Here is a 22,986-nt window from a genome sequence, read left to right as displayed (position 1 = left end):
CAGTTTTATGCTACTCCCTCCTTTCGACAACTTTTTAATGCACTGAACCCTCCAACTTCTATGCTTCAATTATATAATCTGGCTCAATCTCATGCTTTGTCTGCGTTAAGCGATACTTCTTATTATTCTTCCGTTCCACCACCGCCTATTCCGTCTTCCTTTTCCTCCACATCATCTTCTGCTCTGCGTCCTTCTAATGTTCGTTCCCCCATTGTCTGTTTTCGCTGTAAAGGACCGGGTCATATTTCTAAGTTTTGCACCACTCTGCCTGTGGGAAACGCCTTTCCCCCTCGCCGCTAGGCAGTCGGCGTATTCATGGGGAAAATCTGCCTTCCCACACTCTTCAGACACCTCGTCCTACCTCTGTGATTTCACCCATTCCCTTCACCTCTTCTTCCTTTTCGCCTTGTTCTACCTCTTTCCTACCTCCGACCTCTCATATTCTTGTCACCGTTAATAACCTACCCTCTCTTGCCTTGTTAGATTCTGGTGCTGCTGTTTCTCTTATTAGTTTGTCATTTTTTCAATCTTTGCAATCTTTATGTCCCCAGCTCTCCTATTCTCCCTCTACTGTACGTTGTCTTTCTGCCTGCAATCAACCTTTAGAAATCGTTGGTGCTATTTCTTTGAATATTAAGATGCAAGATTTTTCTTGGCCTTTTACCTTTTTGGTTGTTCAGACCTTATCATCACCTATTATTTTAGGTTTTGATTTTTTTTCCCATACTGGACTCATATTGGATTCGGTCAACTCTACGGTCTCCTTTCATTTTTCCTCTAAGTCTATTCCATTGGTTCATAGTTTTGACTTCCCTCTTTCTCATCCCTCTACATGTTTACCTATAAATTCTGTTCATTCTGACCGCGTTCAGTCCTTACTTGAAGAGTTTTCCGATGTCATTACCCCCACTTTGGGCACCGTTAAAAATTTTTCTGCTCACATTGATCTTACTGATCCTACCCCGGTTCGTTCTTCTCCTTATTTTTTGAGTCCCCCTCCCATGAAAATTTTGAATTCCTTAGTTGATCAAATGCTTCAAACTGAGACTATTATTCCATCATCTTCTAATTATGCCTCTCCCGCTTTCATCGTCGATAAACCCGATGGATCCTCTCGTTTTATAGTGGACTATAGAAAATTAAATTCTCGCATCCTCTATGATGCCTATCCCATGCCAAAATTGCAATCTGCTTTTCAACATTTTTCAAATGCTCAGTTTTTTACCATCTTTGATTTAAATTCGGCTTATAATCAAATTCCTTTAGATGACGTTAGTTCTCGCTATACGGCTTTTATTACCCCGAATGGACTATATCAATTCAAAAAAGTCCCTTTCGGTTTGAATCTTGGCTCACAAATTATGCAGCGGTTTGTGGATTCCTTGTTTGCTGATATAAAATATAAATACTTATTTCCTTTTATTGATGATATTCTTATTTATTCTTCAGATTTTGAAACCCATTTACTCCATGTTCGTGAAGTGTTGACTCGCCTCCGCTCAGTCGGCTTAACTGTCAACCCTTCTAAGGTGCTTATCGCCCAGACATCTATTAAATTTTTGGGTCACATCTTAAGTTCACAGGGAGTGGCTGTCGACCCTGAAAGAGTTTGTGCCATTCACAAAATACCTCCTCCCTCTAATCTTAAGCGATTACGTTCCTTTCTTGGGATGATTGGTTTTTATGCCAAATATATTCCCAATTTTTCTTTACTTTCCGAACCCCTCAATCTGCTTAAACGTAAAGGTATCAAATTTCATTGGTCTTCTCTTCAACAAACCGCCTTTGATACGTTAAAATCTAAACTCTCTCAGGCCCCTCTTTTGCAAATCCCTGATTTTGATTTTAAATTTGAACTTTCCACTGACGCCTCCGATGTTGCCATAGGTGCTGTTCTCCAGCAGACGAAGAACGATCAAACTTTACCTGTTGCTTATTTCAGTCGTCTTCTTACCCCCGTTGAACGTAAATATTCTGTGTATGAAAGGGAGGCTTTAGCTCTCATTCTTTCCATTGAGCATTTTGCGGAGTACTTAGACCATCGCGAATTTTTAGTTAGTACTGATAACCAGGCCCTTTCTTGGTTATTACATAATGCCCCCAAAATTGGACGTACCGGTAGATGGTTGCTTCGCCTATCCCGTTTCAAATTTTCTCTTAAGTTCGTTTCCGGGTATCATAATTCTGTTGCTGACGCGCTATCTCGGCTTTTTGATGATACTTTATCTCATTTTTCTGAGCTTAATCAACTTCCTATCAACTCTGTTACTTCTATTTCTTCCCTTATCAATTTTCCCCTTTCATTTCAATCATGTCTTGATCATCAAAAACTTGATCCTTATTGTCAACAACTTTGTCAAGATCTTTCTTCTCCCGATTATTCTGGCCCCTTTCGTCTACACAATCAGCTTTTAATTTTCAAACCGCGCGCCACTCCTCGTCTCGTTCTCCCTTCCAGTCTCCGACAAATGGTTTTTCAGTATTTCCATGGATCCCCTGTTGGGGGTCACTTTGGCATGTCTAAAACTTATGCTCGTCTTGCTTCTCAGTTCTTTTGGCCTCAGATGCGGAAAGAGGTATATTCGTGGGTCCGCTTATGTGACTTGTGTCAGAAACATAAGCCCCCCAATCATCAGCCCTATGGTAATTATGCTGCCTCCCCCCCTACTTACCCTGCTGAGAAATTCTATGTTGATATTGTGGGACCTCTTGTAAAATCTTCGAAATCTAACTCTTATATTTTCACCTTACTCGATGGTTTTTCTAAATTTATTGTTCTTCGTCCTTTACGAACTATTTCTTCCCAGATAATTATTAACTTACTTTCTACCCAAATTTTCCCCATCACTGAAATTCCTAAAATGTTGGTCTCTGATAATGCTACTGTTTTCACTTCTAAACTCTTCTATAATTTTTGTTTTTCTCATGGGATTAAGAAAATCAATATTTCCCCCTACCACCCTCAAGCTAACATCGTTGAGCGTTATCATCGTAATCTAAAAGCCCTTCTATCTATTTTTCATTCACATGATCACCGGACTTGGGATGCCGAATTGCCTTATTTTGCCTTGGCATCAAACGCTACTGTTCATAATTCAACCTCTTATACTCCGGCTAAATTATTTTTAGGCCGTGAATTACACACCCCTCTCTCTTTGACATGGGATTTGTCCTCTTTGTTGACCACACCACCTCATCTTCTCACCCCTGATCATTTGCAAGATGCTCTCAAAAAGTTGTTTCAAGCCAGAGACCTCCATAAAAAAAAACTTACAATTCTCGGGTTCGCTCTCCCACCTTCAAACCTTTGGATTTAGTTCTCTTCAAAAACCATCCCATCAGTTCTTCCTCTCAACACTTATCTGCTAAGCTTTCTCCCCGTTGGCTTGGGCCCTTTCGCATTCTTTCCTTCCTGTCCCCTGTTACAGCTTTGTTGCAATCCTTGGACAATCCTAATGATATTCGTAAGGCTCATTTTTCCCTCTTAAAAAAGTTCTCCGCTTAACCCCTTGGCTTGCCGCAGGGATGGACAATTCATACTTCATTTCATCTTTTTTTTCCTACTGTACTATTGTTTTTTCTTTACTTGCGTTTGTTCACCCATGTCCCCCCCCCTTTTCTTTCCCTTTTTTCTGTGGTTCATATCTTTGTTTTTTTCTTTCGCTCACCCGGTCATGCTCCCTCCACACACTTCGTCACTTCCTCCGGCTCCCCCATCGATCATTTCCCCTGATGGGTTTATTTTTTTATGGGACACCATCTTATTAAATACTCCTTTGTCATTGTACTTTCATTTACTTAACTTTTTGTAAAATTTGTGTACGGCCACTTATATATACATATTGTAACTTTTATTGTAAAACCTTTTTTTGTAACTCCTCTCCTTTTCTTGTCTCATCCCTCCCTTTTTTTTCAATCCGGATCGTTCTTTCACTTTTATTCCCCTCCCCTCTGCGCCTCCCTTTTTTTTCTCTTCTCTTCTTACTTGTGACTCATGCCTGTTCTTGCTTTTTGTTTTTGCCTCCTCGACGACGACACTCTCTTCGTGTTCCTGAGTTCGGCGCCCCTCTGGAGCATCAATGGACTTTCGTCGCTTCTACACCCAATCCTTCGGATTTCTCCGGCTGCTGGGAGTATATAACGTGCTCCGAATTTTTCTACTGTTTTATGGATTCTACGTTTACTACGCTGCATATGCCGCTACTAACCTGCCTGTGCTCTCTTCGCCCGTCCAGTTTCAACTGCTCGTGCTGCTTACCCTCCCTCTTTCCTTCCCCTACCGCTTCGCTGCGCATTGGGTACTGTATGCTCTCGTCCTTTCTGGACGCTTCTACCTCAATATAAATTGGCCTGCTCTGGGCTTGAGCAGCGAGTTCGGATGTACACGACGAGTTGTGTGGAGGGAGGACTTGGTTTTATTTTGCTACCAGCTGGACTGTGTGCAATGTTTCTTTTAAAATGTGCTTTTGTATACCATTGAAAGCTACGACTGCTGGACGGGTGAGCGAAAACTTTAATTTATTTCATTTCCATGTTGTTCTTTGAACTTTCTTCTAATGCTGCACTTCCTTAATTTTCAAATTGCCGTTACTGGCTACCAATGACAGTTCATGTTGATAATAAGCTAACTGCAGCTATTGATAGCGGTACCTTACTTTGGAATTACATTACCATCTTACTCCGAAGTTGGACTTTGTGATACGTCAAGTAATTGCTGCGATATGAACCATTGAAATTCAACTGTTTTCCCGAGCAAACGCATGAATAGAATCAATTGAAATATCACCTAGCTTCTGTTTGCTATTTTGGAATTTCATCGATACTGACTGATCCTATTTTTCCAAATCCCTGTTGGCAGCCATTGGTACTGTTTTCTTTCACGTCCCTCCCCTTTCCCCACCTTCCTATTCCGCATCCCTTCCGCGCTTTTTTTCTTCTACATGTATTATTGTACAGTGGCCCATATGTCTTTCAAATTTTAATGTTTTTTTTCGTGTCCATAAGTAAATTTCTGTTTTCCTTGTGTAGGACACTCCTCATGTAAAAGAGGTTGTATTATTATTGAAGGTTTCGAGTCTAGCTGTTCTCTTTGAAAAACAATCAGAAAATTAATATGGTCGTCCCATCTCTTTTTTTTTCTTTTTTGGAAGTCAGAACTAATTGGCCTTTGGATGATTGTTGTTTTCTTTGTTTTGTATAAATGTTTCTTCTGGGTGTTTTTTGTTAATATATTGTTATTATGAAAAAACTATTTCTTCTTTGCCCTTTTTTTGTTGTCGTACGCCTTTCCTTGCCCTCAAAATTTGGTACCTACCCGGTTCCTCTGAATATATGGGCTCAGTGAAAATGCTTCCATTATGCGCTCTGCTGAAAACCTTTCACCTTGAAAATTGAAAAACTACCTGTGAACTTGTGCACGGACGGACTTATATTTTTTTTTGGAGTGTTGTTACACCCCTTTTGCTACCCCATCACGTGCGTTGATTGATACTGCGTCACTTGGTTTAGTATCCTGGTTTATGCCTTGTGTTTTTCTTGGTGCATTGTCTTACCATTCCCATTCTGGTGCATGGCGAGATCATATTCTGAGCGTACATACTTTACCTAAAATACGACCCAGACCCACCCTGTCACCGTCACGTCACACACTCAGTTGTTCACCACAGCGGGTATCCGAGGACATATTCGGCCCCCCGGTGTAGTTCTTCCTAGTTGACGCCCATGCGCGACCTGTGCGTCTGGGTGAAATGATGATGAGACAAGGAGAGAGTGAAATCCAGTATCAGCACAGCATACTCGTATCGAACAACACCAAGGGGTCTGCTCAAGGCTTAATATCCCCATTCGACGGACGCAACAACATTACATGCCGTCACTCTATAGGGACTTTGTGAAAAGGTTTGGAATTTAATCCAGGTTTTTGGCTTCTCAATCTAGTGATTAGGAATTGTATACCACCACTTCGCCTACCTTCCCGGCCTACTAACCACGGTGTAAGACCGTACGATCATGGCCACCTAAAGTAGATTTATCAACTGTAATCTGTATTTGCCTAACAAACAGCAACTGTCCTCCATCTAGCGGTCTGTTCGCTGGCTTCGTCCAGAAATCTATAAATATAAAATAATAACTTTGCCTGTACATCTATATATATAAAATAAGAGTTTTGTCTGTACATGGCTCAGAATTTGAAAAGAATGGTATTTCTGTATCGGTCATGTCCACAGTAATCAGAAAATGCACTTTTTACTTTTCCGTAATTATGTCTGTCTGTCTGTCTGTCTGTCTGTCTGTCTGTCTGTCTGTCTGTCTGTCTGTCTGTCTGTCTGTCTGTCTATCTGTCTGTACACGCATCACTAGAAAACGGCCAAAGATAATTTAATGAAAAACGGTATGCAAAGTCGGGTAATAAGTCGCTACAATCTAGGCTATAAATAATTTTATTCCCGCTGATAGGAATAGTAGTTTAGGGGAAGGCCTAAAATTTAATTTTTAAATATTTATGTTTTTAGTAGTCCTATCTTCATAACATTTGGTATGAAAAGTCGAGAAATACGTCGCTACAATCTAGCCTGTGAATAACTTTATTCACTCTGAGTGAAATGGTAGTTTAGGGGAAGGCCTAAAATTTAATTTTTAGATATTTACGTTATTAGTGGTCATATTTAATTGAAAATTGTATGCAAAGTCGGACAATGAGCCACTACAATTTAAGCTATAAGTAATTTTATTTACGCTGAGTGAAATGGTAGTTTAGGGAAAGGCCTAAATGTAATTCTCCTAATAAAATATTTATATTATTAGTTGTCGTATCGATAAATAACACATAACCAAAGTTATAGAGAATTAAATTTACGACCATTTATGTCTTATACATTTTTACCGTACCGGCTATGATAACACAGATATTCATGAATTTGTATATTTGTTGCTAAGTCCATATCAACGCCGAGCCACGAGAAAATTGGTTAACAGAATTTAATGAAAATCGGTATATGGAGTCGGGGAATAAGAAACTACACTCTAAGCTATAAACAATTTTATTCATCCTGGATGAAATTGTAGTTTTGGGGGAAGGTGCCTAAAATGTAATTTTTAAATACCTGTGTTATTGGTCCTATCGAAAAGTACTGTATAAAAAAGTTATAGAGAATACAATTTCCGATCATTTATCTTTTATTCAGTTTTACCGTACCGACTATGATAAGACTGGTATTTCAGAGTCGGAAGAAAACGAAATGTGAAGGCCTATAATATCGAAAGTGCATAACATTGATCAACAATAACATTACATTGACCATTGTTTATTGTGATGTTCTTTGTCTCTGATGCTGCCTCTCAACTCCGATAGATGGGATTACTGCTGCGTACCGAGTATAACAGCCTGACTGAATATTGGCGGGAAATAGCCGGGGAGTTAGAAAACTCTCTTCTTTAGCATGCCATTCCTCTGGTTCATACATTTTATGATACAGCGGGTACGTAACACACTGGATCATCATAGTATTTCAGCTATTCGATCCCTACTCTGACGCGCTGTTGTTGCTACTCCGACCACTACTCTTATACCTTCATATCTTCCACATAATATAAATAACATTTGTTTGAGCGCCAGTTGCTTTTTTAAGAAAAACAACAAAATTCGGTAGAGCATACCTCTTATATCAATTATCTCAAGGCGTGAGGTGATAAACTCACATATCTGGCAATATACAGGGATATGGATCAGGACAATATTAAATTACTGTTGCATTTCCACAATTGAGGATTGTACATGGAACTGGAATCACTTATTATAATTAAAATAAAACTGAGTTTATGACTATAATTTACGTCACAATGAACAATCATTTACGTCTTTTAATTTAACAAAAGAAATATATCGTGAGATTTGCGGTACAAAGAAAAGGAAAATTTAATCTAAATAAAAAAAGCTATTGGCATGAACTTGAAGTGAGATGTGATATCGCCGCTGATTACACTCTTCTTCATGTTATGAATGCATAACATGTCTGATGCTTTAATTACCTGTTGTCTGCATACACCGCTGTTGAACTTGAAATTCTTGGGAAAACCTGTGAGCTGAAGTCGGGAGCCGTCTGTTGTAATCTTCTTATATAACAAGGAGTTGGCCTACATACCATGTACGCGTGTAGGGAGCTCCAATGTAATTACGTCCACTCAATATATTTTAAATAATTGGAAAATATTATTGAAACATCTTGTGAAGTCCATCCTCACAAGAAGATGATGTTTCTTTATCAGCATAGTACCCGTCTCTGCTCGGATACAAGCACCACTTGTAGACTTCCTCGATGATTACCTCTTCAAACACAACTCGTAGCTCTGACCATCACACTAAGACCACTTCTTCCATTTGATACATCTGACTGTTACATATGATCTCCACGATATCAACTGCTTATGAACTGAGTAAGAACAGAAAACTGTGAACTGAGTGATATCATCTGCATCTCTCACTACCGTTGCCTCGACTTATATCACCTCGCGATGACGACTCATCTCCCCACTCACTGTTCATCCCTTCCACTTCCACATACAGTAGCTGGCGAATACTGACACTTGGTCGCAATCACGTGTCCACGCACTGATGTCATCAGTCATGTGTCGTCTAAGCGTACCCAAGCGGTCCGAGAATGACTATACCGAATGCGTCACCGGGAAATCTCCTTGCACAGTTAAACTTAGCCTCGATTGCAAAATACTATGCCAGCTCATCTAGCCAAAGTTACAAGCCACAGCATGACAATATGAAACCAACAAATCTCACTTACTACCATACAGAATAATTACAAACATATTCACTTAACCTATGATGAAATACAATAATATACGTGATACCTAATTATTACAGTCTAATTGATGAGAAACAGAATATATAAAATCTAATGAATCAGGTTAATAATAATAATAATAATAATAATAATAATAATAATAATAATAAATACAGAATGGAGTCTGTAACCCTGTTGTACGGTTACAGAACGCCTCCCTCATGAAATAATCGATTAAATGAATCGATTGATTCATGAAATATCTACACAATCACCTGAAATCGAGTACACCATAGACACAAGTATAAAAATGCCCTTTACAAATTTGGTACATAGTATCATCCATCTGGATGTTCGTTGTTACACATATAAAACATTTATCAATTATCATTTTCACTTTGATTATACAGTATTATTTACATATAGATTACATTTCTTTCTCACTTCTGTCGTTTCAAACGTTCATTGAGTGTTCAAAAGTAATTCTCGAAGACATTTCATTATATACACTGTCTCCAAGCACTGGAGTTTATTGCACTGCCGTGCCTCACTTAATATCACAACACACGCTAATTTCACTGAAGTCCTGTTCGCAATGCCAGCTTCATAAAACATGGTGAATTAACATAATAATGAAAATTAATCAACAAACTCACATGATATATTTCTTAAGATGTCTTATATTGTATGTGCCTACGATATTTCCTTCCTTGTCTTCTAATGAATAAGCACATTTCCCAATCCGTTTCACTACGGTGAAGTATCCCTGATATAACAAGAAAAACTTAGAAAATTGACCAGCTTCTGCTGATGACGGGAGTGGCACTCTGAGTAAAACCTTGTCACCAAGCTCAAATTCATCCAATATAATCCTAGAAAAGTTATCATGAACATAAATTTGTGTTCGTAAAGATGTGTTCTACTAGGCCGATCACTAAAAACATCACTATGTGATATCAACAATTCACACAATTCGTCCTTCTGACTTTCCGCTAAATTACATTTTTCCACTGTCTCATACAATTCATCACTAGAATCTCTCTGTATAGACACATGGCAGACATCAATATTTTTCATCTGAGAAACAGGGAAGCCACTCGCAAGTTAAAGATAGTATGGTCAGGAGTCGAACTGGAACACTGCGAGTCTCCAAAATATCTAGGAGTGACACTTGATAGATCTCTTACTTTCAAGAAGCACTGCATGAACTGCAAATCAAAAGTCTCCACCAGGAACAATCTTTTACGGAAACTGGCCGGATCACAGTGGGGTAGCCAACCTGAAACCATCCGAACTTCTGCAATGGCACTATGCTATTCTGCAGCAGAGTATGCGTGTCCTGTCTGGTATAATTCAACATATGCCAAACAGGTGGATATAGCTCTCAATGAAACTTGCAGAATTATAACAGGTTGTTTGAAATCCACTCCAGTTGAATGGCTCTACCACCTTGCAGGAATAGCACCTCCTTCTGTTCGAAGAGAAATAGCTGCGAACAAGGAAAGAAAGACAGTGGAACAGGAAAGGACCCACCCTCTATATGGGCATGCACCGCATCTGCAACGTTTAAAGTCAAGGAAGAGTTTTCTCAGAACTTCAAAGGAACTTAGAACCACTACTGAAAAAGCCAGGTTGCAATTATGGAGGGCTACATCCTACCTTCCTCCTGGCTGGATAAGATTTTCTGAAACTCTACCTCCTGGCTACAATGAAGAATGGATGACCTGGAAGTCCCTGAATAGACTGAGATCTGGAGTTGGCAGATCCAAAGTTAATTTGGCAAGATGGGGCTATATAGATCAAGAAAAAATCCAATGTGACTGCGGAGAAGACCAGACAGTCCAACATATGCTCCAGTGTCGTCTATATCCAGCCTCCTGCACAGAAGATGAACTATATCAAGCATCAAAAAATGCTTTGGAAGTGGCCAAGTTTTGGGCAAATGTAATATAGTAATTATAACTGTGTACAACATGTATGTTTCTGATACGAGAATAATAATAATAATATTAGGAATTTCACAAGATCCTTCCGTACTAGAACACACTTTATTCGCACTAATTTCTGACAAAACATCATATGGTAAACTGACTTCCCTGCTACTCTTTCCCCAAATAAGATTGACATTACACAGATCAAAATTTAATTTAGCCTTGTGACACGTTAACCAGTCGGTACCTAAAATAACGGCATAAACTAAATTAGGCACAACTAAGCATGGTTGGAAAATACATTCTCCACTTATGGTAATGGGGACAGCTATTTGTTTATTCACTCTTTGAGACTTGTTTCCAACAGCTGTTACGATGAACGTATTCCTCACTGGAATTTCCGCTACCTCATACTTCTCTCTTAAAACTTCCTCGTACAGCTTGGAATTTACACATGACTTCTCACTACCAGAGTCCAACAAAATCTTAACTTTTCTGCCCCATATCAGCAGTTCAATCGTCGGTGTAACAGTAACACTACTTAAATTATCCTCATTACATAATATAAGATCACTTAACAAATCTTGCCTTATATCTAAATTTAAATTACACTTACAAAATTTATTGTCTACGATTAAGTCGTCACTTAAAACATTTGAATTATTGCTACTTAGGTCACAATCATGTTCACTTATAACTATAGGCTGATCGACATTAACATACTTATCTACCTTATACGTGAACTCATCATTTACGGACTGTTTCAGTGACCTGTTTATATTTATTTATTTATTTATTTATTGACTTGTGGCGTGGCTCAGGCTATGAAGCCTGCTGTTATGCCAAACCATCTCATATGTACTACATTGTACAAACTACAAAGTATTAGGATTTCTAGTTACATATAATTAATTATAAAATTAAACTTAAATAATAGTTATAAACAAAAGGAAAATTTCTGAGAGTTACTTTAAAAAAAACATTAAATACTAATTTCTTAAGTCTATGTACCATTTATAACATGTTTTTTTAAATACATTTCTATTATGTATGTCTCTAATTACAGCCGGAAGGGAATTCCAAGAGCGTATGGTTGCAGGTATGAATGAGTTGCCGTACCCGGTCGTGCGGTAAATTGGGAAGCTCAGCAGGGAAGAGGTTTCTGACCTTGTAGGTATGCTGTTGGGAGATGACAAGTATTTAAGATCCATTCTCAGATAACTTGGTGTGTCTGTACGGAGAATGTTGTGAACAAGCGAAACAGAGTGAAGGTTTCTTCTCTCCGCCAAATATAACCACGACAGCTGTTCAAGACAAGGTGATATATGGCAATACCTGGGCATATTTAATACAAAACGGATGCATGTATTATAAGCCCGCTGAAGTTTAGTGTTAAGTGTGGTGTTTAGGTTGTTGTATATTACGTCACCATAATCGAAGATGGGTAGAATTAAGCTTTGAATAAGTAACTTTCTCGTATTTAGAGGGAGGAGATCCCGTAAACGTTTAAGAGAGTGCAAAGAAAAGAATACTCGTTGGCATATTTTCGTCGTGTGCTCCGTCCAGTTTAAGTACTTGTCAAAAATGAGGCCAAGGTTTTTTACTGTTTCGTTTATTTGTATTGGTGTTGCGTGGAATAGGATTGGGGGAATTTTAACACTTTTCAGTTTGGTATGATTACTTTTGGATCCAATTATGATTGCTTGCGATTTGAATGGATTGACTTTAAGAGAATTATTTTTAGTCCAGTCTTTTATATTTTCCAGGTCATCGTTTAGTTTGTCAATGTCTAGTTGGATGTCTTTCGGGTTTGTTTGTATATAAAGTTGAATATCGTCTGCGAAGAAATGGTATTTACACGTTTTTATATGTTCTGGTAGGTCATTTAAGTACAGTGAAAATAGCAGTGGCGCTAGAACACTGCCCTGAACTACGCCAACTTCAGTTTGTTGCCAGTGTGACACTTTCGTACCTGCTGAAACGCACTGCTGCCGCCCAATTAAATAAGAGTGCAGCCACGTCAGTGCGCTTGAAGAAAATTTTTGCGCTTGTAGCTTAGCTAATAATATTTCTCTGTCTACACAGTCAAATGCTTTACTTAGGTCTAAAAGTACAAGGATAGTCATTTGTCCGTTGTCCATGCCTGCTTGAATGTCATTTGTAACTTTTAGTAGTGCTGTGGTTGTGCTGTGGTTAGGTCTAAATCCTGACTGGTATTTGTCGAGTAAATTGTGTTTGTTAATGTAATTTGTTATCTGCTTGTGAACGACCTTTTCTAATATTTTACTAAGACAAGGAAGTATGCAAATTGGTCGAAAGTCTTCGGGTTTTGTTGGATTATCGATTTTTCTTATCGGTCGTATTATGGCACTTTTCCATATATTGGGAAAGATTCCTGTCATGAGTGAGGTATTTATTATGTGTGTAATTGTTGGGAGAACAATTTCAGTGAGTCTTTTAATTAATGTCAAATTTATTCCGTCACATCCTGTAGCCTCTGACTTTATTTCATGAATTGCGTCTCTGGCGTCATTAAGAGTTACATGTGAAAAATAAAATTCTTCTCCATCGTATTTTGTTTTCGTATGTAGTCTGTCGATTGTTTCCCTTTTAGTTCGTTCGTCTGTATGTGAATTTTGTGAGCAGAAAAATTGATTTAATTCGTCTAACGGCAAGTCAGTGTTGTTTTCGTCGGTTTTATTTTTTGTCAAACCAATGTTCCGAAGAATTTTCCAAACATTGCCAGAACTGTTATTTTTTAGGATTTCATGTGTGTGGCGTATCTTAGCATTCCTGATGGTCTGAGTTGTTGTGTTACGCAATTTTTTGTACTTTTCGAAATTTTCTGCGGTTGGATTTTTTCTATAATATTTGTAAGCTGCATTTCTTTCCTCCATTTTTAACCTTATGTCTTGCGTCAGCCAAGGTGATGGTTTTCGTTTCACTCGTGCAGTCCGTATGGGGGCGTGTTTGTCATACAGTCCTAAAAGTAGTTTGTTAAACAAGGTTATTTTATCGTTAATGTCTTGTACGAGTTGTATGTTGTGCCACGGTGTTTTGAGTGCGTCCTCAATGAACGCCTCTTCGTTTAGGCTTTTGAAGTCTCGATAGGAAATTAATTTAGGCTCATATTTGGGACATTTCAGTGAGTAAGTTGCGTAAATAAAGTCATGTTGGGAAAGTCCGGGAGCTGGCTGTTGTCCGTAAGTCTGTATTCTATCAGTATTGTTTGTAATAATTAAATCCAGTAGTGTATGGGAAGTAGCTGTGTGGTGTGTAGGATTTAGGGGAAGGATCGTCATATTGAGTGAGGTAAGCATGCTTTTGAGTTGTCTAGATTCAGCAGAGTCACATTTTATCATGTCAGAATTAAAGTCGCCCATTAAAATAGCATGCTCATACCTGGGTAATAGGTCCTGTAGTGCTTCCTCCATGTCTTCGATATATCTCGTCTTCGGTGCACGATACACAACACCCAGTAAACACTTAACACTGCGAATTTGTAATTCAATAAATACAGTCCGTTGCGCGTTTAAAGTAGTTTGTTCGGTTACGACTTGTTGGTTACACACCTCAGTCGGCCTCCCCTGTTGCCTATTTCCTCTAGCGTCATTATTATTATTATGGCCTGTATTCTCTCGCCTCCCAGCTTCTGGTTGATTACCATAATCACGCCTACCAGCCCTGAAATTTTCCGAACTATATTGATAATTTCTCTCCCTGTGGAAATTATTATTAGGTCTCTCCTGATGTCCTCTTCTGTAGTTACGATTATTCATAGTCCTGTCCTGATTATTAGATTGGTTACCCCTTCCTTCTACATTCCTATTTAGTGTCCTATTATTATTCAAGCTACTACCTAAAGCATCAAAACTTTCCAACAAAATCTCCATTTCCTTAATAGTCTCCACTCTTTGCATACAAACAGCTGCTCTTATTCTATCGGGATAGTGCTTAGCCATAAGTCTAACTATATCAGCCTCAGGTCCAATACATTCTAAATTTCTCCACACCAAAACATGAGCCAAAAAGTATTCAGTCATTCTAACACCCTCGTTAGAATTATACCTGCCAAACATTACTCTCTCTCTCTCTCTACTCTGAACACCTTCACTCCAAAATTTAGCCATGAATTTCTCCTTAAATTCAGTTAGACTAGACATCGAGCTTTTATATACTTGAAACCAAGACTTAGTCTCTCCTACGAAAGCATTAGATAAGATCTCCAATACAGTTTCCCAGCTAATAATATTGTCTCTTAATTGAACAGCAAATTTCTTCTCTACTACTCTCATAAATTCCATCGGGTTAAATTCTTTCCCAGAAAACTTAGGTAAATCATGATCTCTAGTGATTAAACCATTATTTACAATTATCTCACGTACATTCTTACTATTACGCACTTCTTGCTGGAGTACTCTCTGGCAACTCAGAAATTTTTCTTCCACTGTTTCCTCAGTCTTTTCTTGAATTTTTCTTAATTCCTCCAACTTTTTTTTCCGATTCTCTCACCTTCTGTGATAATGATTTCTGCTCACTCCCTAGATCACCTACTTCTCCAAGTTTTCTTTCCACAAGTTCTACCCTACTAATACATTTCCTAGTTTCTTGCCCCACTGTATTGGTTATCTTTTCAAACCTTTCTTCTACTAACTCATTGATTTCTCCTTTATTGGACTCGATCTTGGCGCCTAATTCATCAATCTGTTTGATGCATGTCTCACTAATTTGCTCTATTTCCGTATGGAGATTGCTCCGACCCAATTCCATCTCAACTCTGATGTCACTACACTCCCTATTTACCTTACTTTCTAAATTATTAATTTGCTTACTTATTTCTAACACCTTATGATCTATCTTATTACTAACATCATCAATCTTCTTATTAATACTATTTATGACATTACTCTGAGCTTCAATTTTCCCACTCATAATATTATTCTGAGATTCAATTTTCTCACTCATAATATTATTCTGAGATTCAATTTTCTCACTAATGACCGCTTCAATTTTCTCACTCATAATATTATTCTGAGATTCAATTTTCTCACTAATGGCATTATTCTGAGATTCAATTTTCTCACTAATGATATTATTCTGCTCAGTCATTTTGGACATCAGCAAATTAAATAAACCCAGGTCAATCACCCCTTTACTTTGATCTTGCGTGACAGCGTTTTCCTCACTTTCTACTATTTTCTGACTTTCAGCAGGTCCCAACTTAGTCACCAACTTCCTATTTATGTTACCACCTTGGATTTCCTTGGACACAATAACCTCAGCCTCATCACCTGACTGCATATTGCTATCCTTGTCCATCTTCGGTTTCCTACTAATTTTTCGCGATCTCAAAGCTATTTCCCCTTGCACTTCCTCTGACATTACCCCTTAAATACAAACTTCAACAAAATGACCTTCCTAACATTACTCGGTGAATTTAACATGTGCGTACTCATTAAAAGAACTGATCCATGTATATTGCCATTCAGAAACACTTTTTCTGAACCTTTCGAGTCCCACGTTGCTGGCGACACGTTGTTGCTACTCCGACCACTACTCTTATACCTTCATATCTTCCACATAATATAAATAACATTTGTTTGAGCGCCAGTTGCTTTTTTAAGAAAAACAACAAAATTCGGTAGAGCATACCTCTTATATCAATTATCTCAAGGCGTGAGGTGATAAACTCACATATCTGGCAATATACAGGGATATGGATCAGGACAATATTAAATTACTGTTGCATTTCCACAATTGAGGATTGTACATGGAACTGGAATCACTTATTATAATTAAAATAAAACTGAGTTTATGACTATAATTTACGTCACAATGAACAATCATTTACGTCTTTTAATTTAACAAAAGAAATATATCGTGAGATTTGCGGTACAAAGAAAAGGAAAATTTAATCTAAATAAAAAAAGCTATTGGCATGAACTTGAAGTGAGATGTGATATCGCCGCTGATTACACTCTTCTTCATGTTATGAATGCATAACATGTCTGATGCTTTAATTACCTGTTGTCTGCATACACCGCTGTTGAACTTGAAATTCTTGGGAAAACCTGTGAGCTGAAGTCGGGAGCCGTCTGTTGTAATCTTCTTATATAACAAGGAGTTGGCCTACATACCATGTACGCGTGTAGGGAGCTCCAATGTAATTACGTCCACTCAATATATTTTAAATAATTGGAAAATATTATTGAAACATCTTGTGAAGTCCATCCTCACAAGAAGATGATGTTTCTTTATCAGCATAGTACCCGTCTCTGCTCGGATACAAGCACCACTTGTAGACTTCCTCGATGATTACCTCTTCAAACACAACTCGTAGCTCTGACCATCACACTAAGACCACTTCTTCCATTTGATACATCTGACTGTTACATATGATCTCCACGATATCAACTGCTTATGAACTGAGTAAGAACAGAAAACTGTGAACTGAGTGATATCATCTGCATCTCTCACTACCGTTGCCTCGACTTATATCACCTCGCGATGACGACTCATCTCCCCACTCACTGTTCATCCCTTCCACTTCCACATACAGTAGCTGGCGAATACTGACACTTGGTCGCAATCACGTGTCCACGCACTGATGTCATCAGTCATGTGTCGTCTAAGCGTACCCAAGCGGTCCGAGAATGACTATACCGAATGCGTCACCGGGAAATCTCCTTGCACAGTTAAACTTAGCCTCGATTGCAAAATACTATGCCAGCTCATCTAGCCAAAGTTACAAGCCACAGCATGACAATATGAAACCAACAAATCTCACTTACTACCATACAGAATAATTACAAACATATTCACTTAACCTATGATGAAATACAATAATATACGTGATACCTAATTATTACAGTCTAATTGATGAGAAACAGAATATATAAAATCTAATGAATCAGGTTAATAATAATAATAATAATAATAATAATAATAATAATAATAAATACAGAATGGAGTCTGTAACCCTGTTGTACGGTTACACTGTTTTGAATGAGCAGTGTGCATATTTAAGGCAGAGACTCACTTAGTCGTAGTAGTAGTATGGCCTGGTCTAGAATAAAAATTTAGGCCTTTTCCAAGTTATAGCACCACAATATTCACTAAATAACTCAAAATTCAACTCTGAAAAGAGCCGTTTCTTAGGAAAAGCTTCTTTCTCTTCACTTTTATTAAATTCTACATTCAATTTATTCCAAACTAGCAGTGAAGAGGGGTTTCTCTTCTGGCTTGGAGGAAAAATTTGCCTTCAGTTCAGATAGATTTTTCCGCCGCCAGTGTAGTGAATTGATATTTTCCGACTCATCGGGTACTCCTAGGAAACAGAATAGTTTTTGCCCTGGAGCTCCACTATTCGACCCTCTCCCCGCCGGAGTGTTCATGGATCACGGCTGTCTGCGGTTTGGTCATTCCAGGTCTGGAACTTTGGACTGTTAGATAGGCAGCGTAGTCCTCTTCGTTAAAAGTGAGAAAATGTGTGCTGTTTCATTTGAACGAGTATTTCGTAATATGAAAGCATTGCTTTTACTCGCGCCATTGTATGTTCATTTCAGTTGGGAAAATCACTAAGACAGTCTTTCTGAGAATGGAAAAAGGCATTGTAATGTAAACTTCCCAACCTGATTGTGACTGATGGTATGAAACTGGGTCTACCATTACAGTGAAAATTCCCTCAGTCTCCATATGAGAAAAGATGTTTGGTGACCTCCCGTCGCGTTTCTAGGGTAACGTTAAGAGCTATACAATTTAAGACAACCTTGCTTACAACGTGTACACTACCTAACCTAGAATTCTGCATACAGTGTAGAATTCCGTAGCGAAGCACGGGTACATCAGCTAGTTGCTCATAATTAAAGAAGAATAGTGTTTCTGTATCGGCCATGCCCACAGTAACAAGGAAGTTTATGTATGGACACGCATCACCAGAAAATGGGTGAAAAGAATTTGATGGAAATCAGTAGGTAAAGTCATTACAATCTGCGGTATAAATAATTGTATTCGTGGTGGGTGAAATGGTACTTAAAATTTAATTCTCAAATATGTATATTATTAATGGTCCTATCAATAAATACTATATAAATAAAGGTATATAAGTTAAATTTCTGATCATTTATGGCTTATACATTTTTACCGTACTGGCTATGACAACACACATTGTAACGGTTCAAATCCCGTTACATATATCTGTATTTTTATTATTTTAGGATTTTATTTGTATTATTATTATTATTATTGTTACCGTGTTTTGGTGGTAGTTATGCATGAAAGAAGGTGCTGGGTGGTGAAGGGGTCTCAAGCTACTAAAGTGAAATTAATTTTAAAATTTAACAAGGTTATATTTTCTTTTCAAAATTAGGTAACAACAAATTGAACAGGTACTTAGTAGCCGAAACACGATTGACAATTACATTTACATAGGTACCCCATTTGGGGCTTCAAAAAGTCAGAAACATCATTCTTGAGCCATGAGCCCAACCTTACAATGAACACCATACAACAAAGGGGCCGAAAACCCCCAAACATGCCAGAAACACCGGCTTCCAATTACATCCAAAAGCCTCCTTGAGGCAGAAACACAATTTTCAAAAAGGGCAACTTCCCCTTAAAATACAAGCCTATCATAGGCCACTCCGAACTCCACCTTTAAGCCGTCCTCAAAGGACATATACACAGGAGCAAAATACCCAATCTACTGAGGTCTGTTAAATGACAAGAAAGTTAATACATGACCTCTAAAATCACAATTTGAGAGGAGGCGAACTTGCACTCCTAATACACTTTGTCTTTAAGACCTATTTTGGCTCTAAGGCCACTGATGCAAGGGCTAATCCCATACTACAGAGGTGACTTAAGAAACTACTAACTTACATTACTGAAGAATAGGTTGCGAAAAATAAGTTCACCTCAAACAATGTGAGTGGGAGCTCGAGAGGGTTAACACTCTCTATCCCAGTATGTCGCTTTACAAGAGAATAGAAGAAAAGAGAAGTCACATTTTAGGAAAAGGTTACATAGGGGAACGCTTAGAACCTGCCCCGAAAGTTAAACTGCTGAGCTGGCAAAGAAAAAATTTATTAATCGGCCATTACCTTATTGTTGACCGCTGCCGAGGAACGAGGCGCTTCCCGCCTCCTGCTATGTACTTAATACACTGAAAGATGGAACAGAAGTGGCTCGGAGACCCTAAAATCAGCAGTTTAAATACTCTCGCAGAAAGTTCTAGGCGTTAGGGGAAAGAAAACACCCTCCCACAAAGATTTTATTGGGTAGGACCCCGCACAGATTCAAGTTGGGGAAAGATACACCAGATTGGTCAGAAATTAATTGAAAAAATTCGTGATTGGATACATTCAAAACAAGGGGAAGAAAGGGGTAAATATTGCCAACTTAAACAATGACAGAAAGAAATTTAACAAAGAACAAACTCCTGAAATTAAATTTTCTCCAACAAAATAGTTCTTTGACTCCGCACTAGGGTGCACTATTGTTGATCTTCAGTAGTGTCCTCTAGAAGAGAAAGTTCACACTTCTTAATACAAGCAAGACAAAAGTACGTCGAAAATGACACAGTTCACAAACTCAAAAATTTCCAGGTAGTGACATCTTCTGAGAAATTTGGAAATTAAGACCGTAGATAAAGTTCAGACTTCCTCCAGAAGAGGAGTTTCAACTGGCGCAACTTTTAAATAAACGGTGTGGAGGTGTACCGCCCGGTACAGACCTCCCCCCCCCCCAAAAGTTCCTCCACGGGGTAACACAGAAGAACATAAACTTTAGTTTGAAAATAAGTTCCAAGTTTTGATGTTGATATTAAGATAACTTGCAGAAGTATTTGAGAAATTTCTTAATTCGGTTCCAAAATTTTGTTGTTGGAGGTGAAGTGAAGTCTTTAGGTTTATAGAAGTTGAATTTCTGAAGATAAGCTTTTACTACTTAAAAGTGAAGGAAAAATTTGCAATGTCCATCAGATATTGCGGTTGAATTCCCAAATGTAGTTATCTCTTATAGTAACTGTCCATGTAGTTGATGTTGATGAAGTTGGATGGCCGGACCGGCCGTTGCAGCTTGCGTCCAAAAGGAGGCCGCTCGGACCCCTTAAGTACCCTGAGATACCGCTCGCCCGCACTATGAGGGGAGCAGAGTGTTGAAACACGCCGCGCCCGCGGTGAACATATACAGGCTGCGGGCCAGTAGCAGGTCGTGCGCCGCACATCAGCCTTGGCCGGGAGGAGAGCTCCGGCTCGCCGTGCACATGTCGTCCTCGCTGGAGAGGAGGGGGCCCATCCCCCTCCCCAGTTGCTGCACGGCGCTGCGCGGCTGCGGGGGCACTGAAACATTAAGGCTAGGCGGCAGAATTGTGTTGGACCATCGTCTTTTTGAAGGCACAGGCATTATGGAGAGGTTGAGGGGCCAGCGGCGTGTAGATATCCGTGGCATTTAATCTTATTAAGCCACAGTGTAAGGTGGAGCAGGAGACGGGAGCGTGGTAATGGCCGTGGCAAGAACAGGATGGCAGTTTAACGGATCGGGGCGGGTTTTACAAAAGGCTTACATCTAAAACCAAAATATTATAGAAGGGGCAGAATGCCATAAAAGTAAAACTCAAAAAAAAAATAACCTTCATATCCTTTCAAAATAATATGAAGCAAGTTAACACAAAATTACACCGGTTTCACCTGGGACAGGTGAACCCTAAATATCCTCTCGGTGGCTGGATTACTTAACAATAAGGTAACCGGCGTAAGAAAATCGAGAATGATACAAGGCCCATGAAATCTGGGGGCAAGCTTGCCCGCGGGGACAAAATTTTTGACCATAACCTGGTCACCTACCTTCAAAGGGGTGGGTCTCCGTCCACGATCATACCTTTCCCTAACCTTTTCATGAGACACTTTAAGATTGGCTTTAGCCTTTTTCCAAAGATCTTTAATGTTGTCCGGATCTATTATCTCGGGTAGAATGTCATTCAGAGACCAGAGGTTAGAGAGCGGCGAGTTGGGAACAAACTTGAACATTAAAGAAGCTGGAGTGAACTTGTGAGATTCATGAACCGCTGAATTCAAAGCAAAAGCTATCCAATGCAGGGACGTGTCCCACCTGGAAGGATCTTCATGATGATAGGCAATGAGTGCGGACCTGAGATTACGGTTAACCCGTTCAGCCAGAGATGGTTGAGGGTAATAAGCAGAAGTAGTTACATGAGAGATGGATAAGTCAAAACAGAATTTACGAAATAAATTAGATGTAAAAGCCTTAGCATTATCGGAAACTATGTATTGACAAGGACCAAAAGAAGCAAAGATAGTATTAAGACAAGAAATGGTGGACTGAGCGGTAGCCAGCTTAGTCGGAAATAACCAGGAAAATTTAGTAAAACCATCTACACATACAAAGATGAACTTGTTGGCATTCCCCTTTGACTGGGGGAAGGGTCCCACATAATCAATATACAGGCGCTCCATGGGGCGCGACGCTTGATGAGAAGACAAAAGACCTACCTTAGTGGACATGGTCGGTTTACTAAGCAAACAGGATTTACATGCCTTTACTAATTCACGGATTTCACCGCCCATACCCTTCCAGATGAGCATATCACGAATCTTTTCACGAGTTTTAAAGGTACCAAGATGCCCTCCTAATGGGGTCTCATGATAATACTTGAAGATCATAGGTACAAGAACCGCTGGAACAACAACTTTCATCATCTTATCATGCCTCGAAGGGCAACATAGAACTCCATTCCTCAGAACATAAGGGACAACATGTTCCCCAGAAGAAAGGGTTTCCATTATCGGAGCCAGCGTCGGATCTTCACGTTGGTATTTCTCGATATCCCTAAACAGCATGGGAACATCTGTTAGGATGGCATTAACCTCAGATAGCATGGACTCGGGAGGTGATGGACTGTCGACCTGTTCATGGTTCTCAACGTCGCCTGAAACATACGGCTGAGTCCATCAGCGACAACATTTTCGGTACCTCGGATATGCCTGACATTAAATTGGAAGGCAGAAATACGGATGGCCCAACGGGCTATACGACCAGTACGACGCGGCCTACCTAAGACCCAGCTTAATGCTTGATTATCTGTCTCCAGGTCGAATTTGACATGTTCCAGATAGAGACGGAACTTTTCTAAGGCAAATAAGACTGCCAACCCTTCGAGCTCATAGATGGAATACTTGGCTTCTTGAGCCGATAGAGTCCTAGATGCATAGGCGATGGGTCGCCTCCCTAGTTCAGTCTCT

The 22,986-nt window shown here is 39.1% G+C and overlaps 1 protein-coding gene across 4 annotated transcripts in view; it reads left to right on the top strand.

Moving 5' to 3' along the window:
• Mgat4a (alpha-1,3-mannosyl-glycoprotein 4-beta-N-acetylglucosaminyltransferase a) overlaps nt 1-22,986 on the top strand; it is a 978,023-nt gene that overhangs the window by 254,298 nt on the left and 700,739 nt on the right. The window lies entirely within an intron of this gene.

Source organism: Anabrus simplex, chromosome 5, assembly GCF_040414725.1.
Source record: "Anabrus simplex isolate iqAnaSimp1 chromosome 5, ASM4041472v1, whole genome shotgun sequence".
NCBI classification, from domain to species: Eukaryota; Metazoa; Arthropoda; class Insecta; order Orthoptera; family Tettigoniidae; genus Anabrus; species Anabrus simplex.
This window is presented reverse-complemented; position numbering and strand designations above follow the sequence as displayed.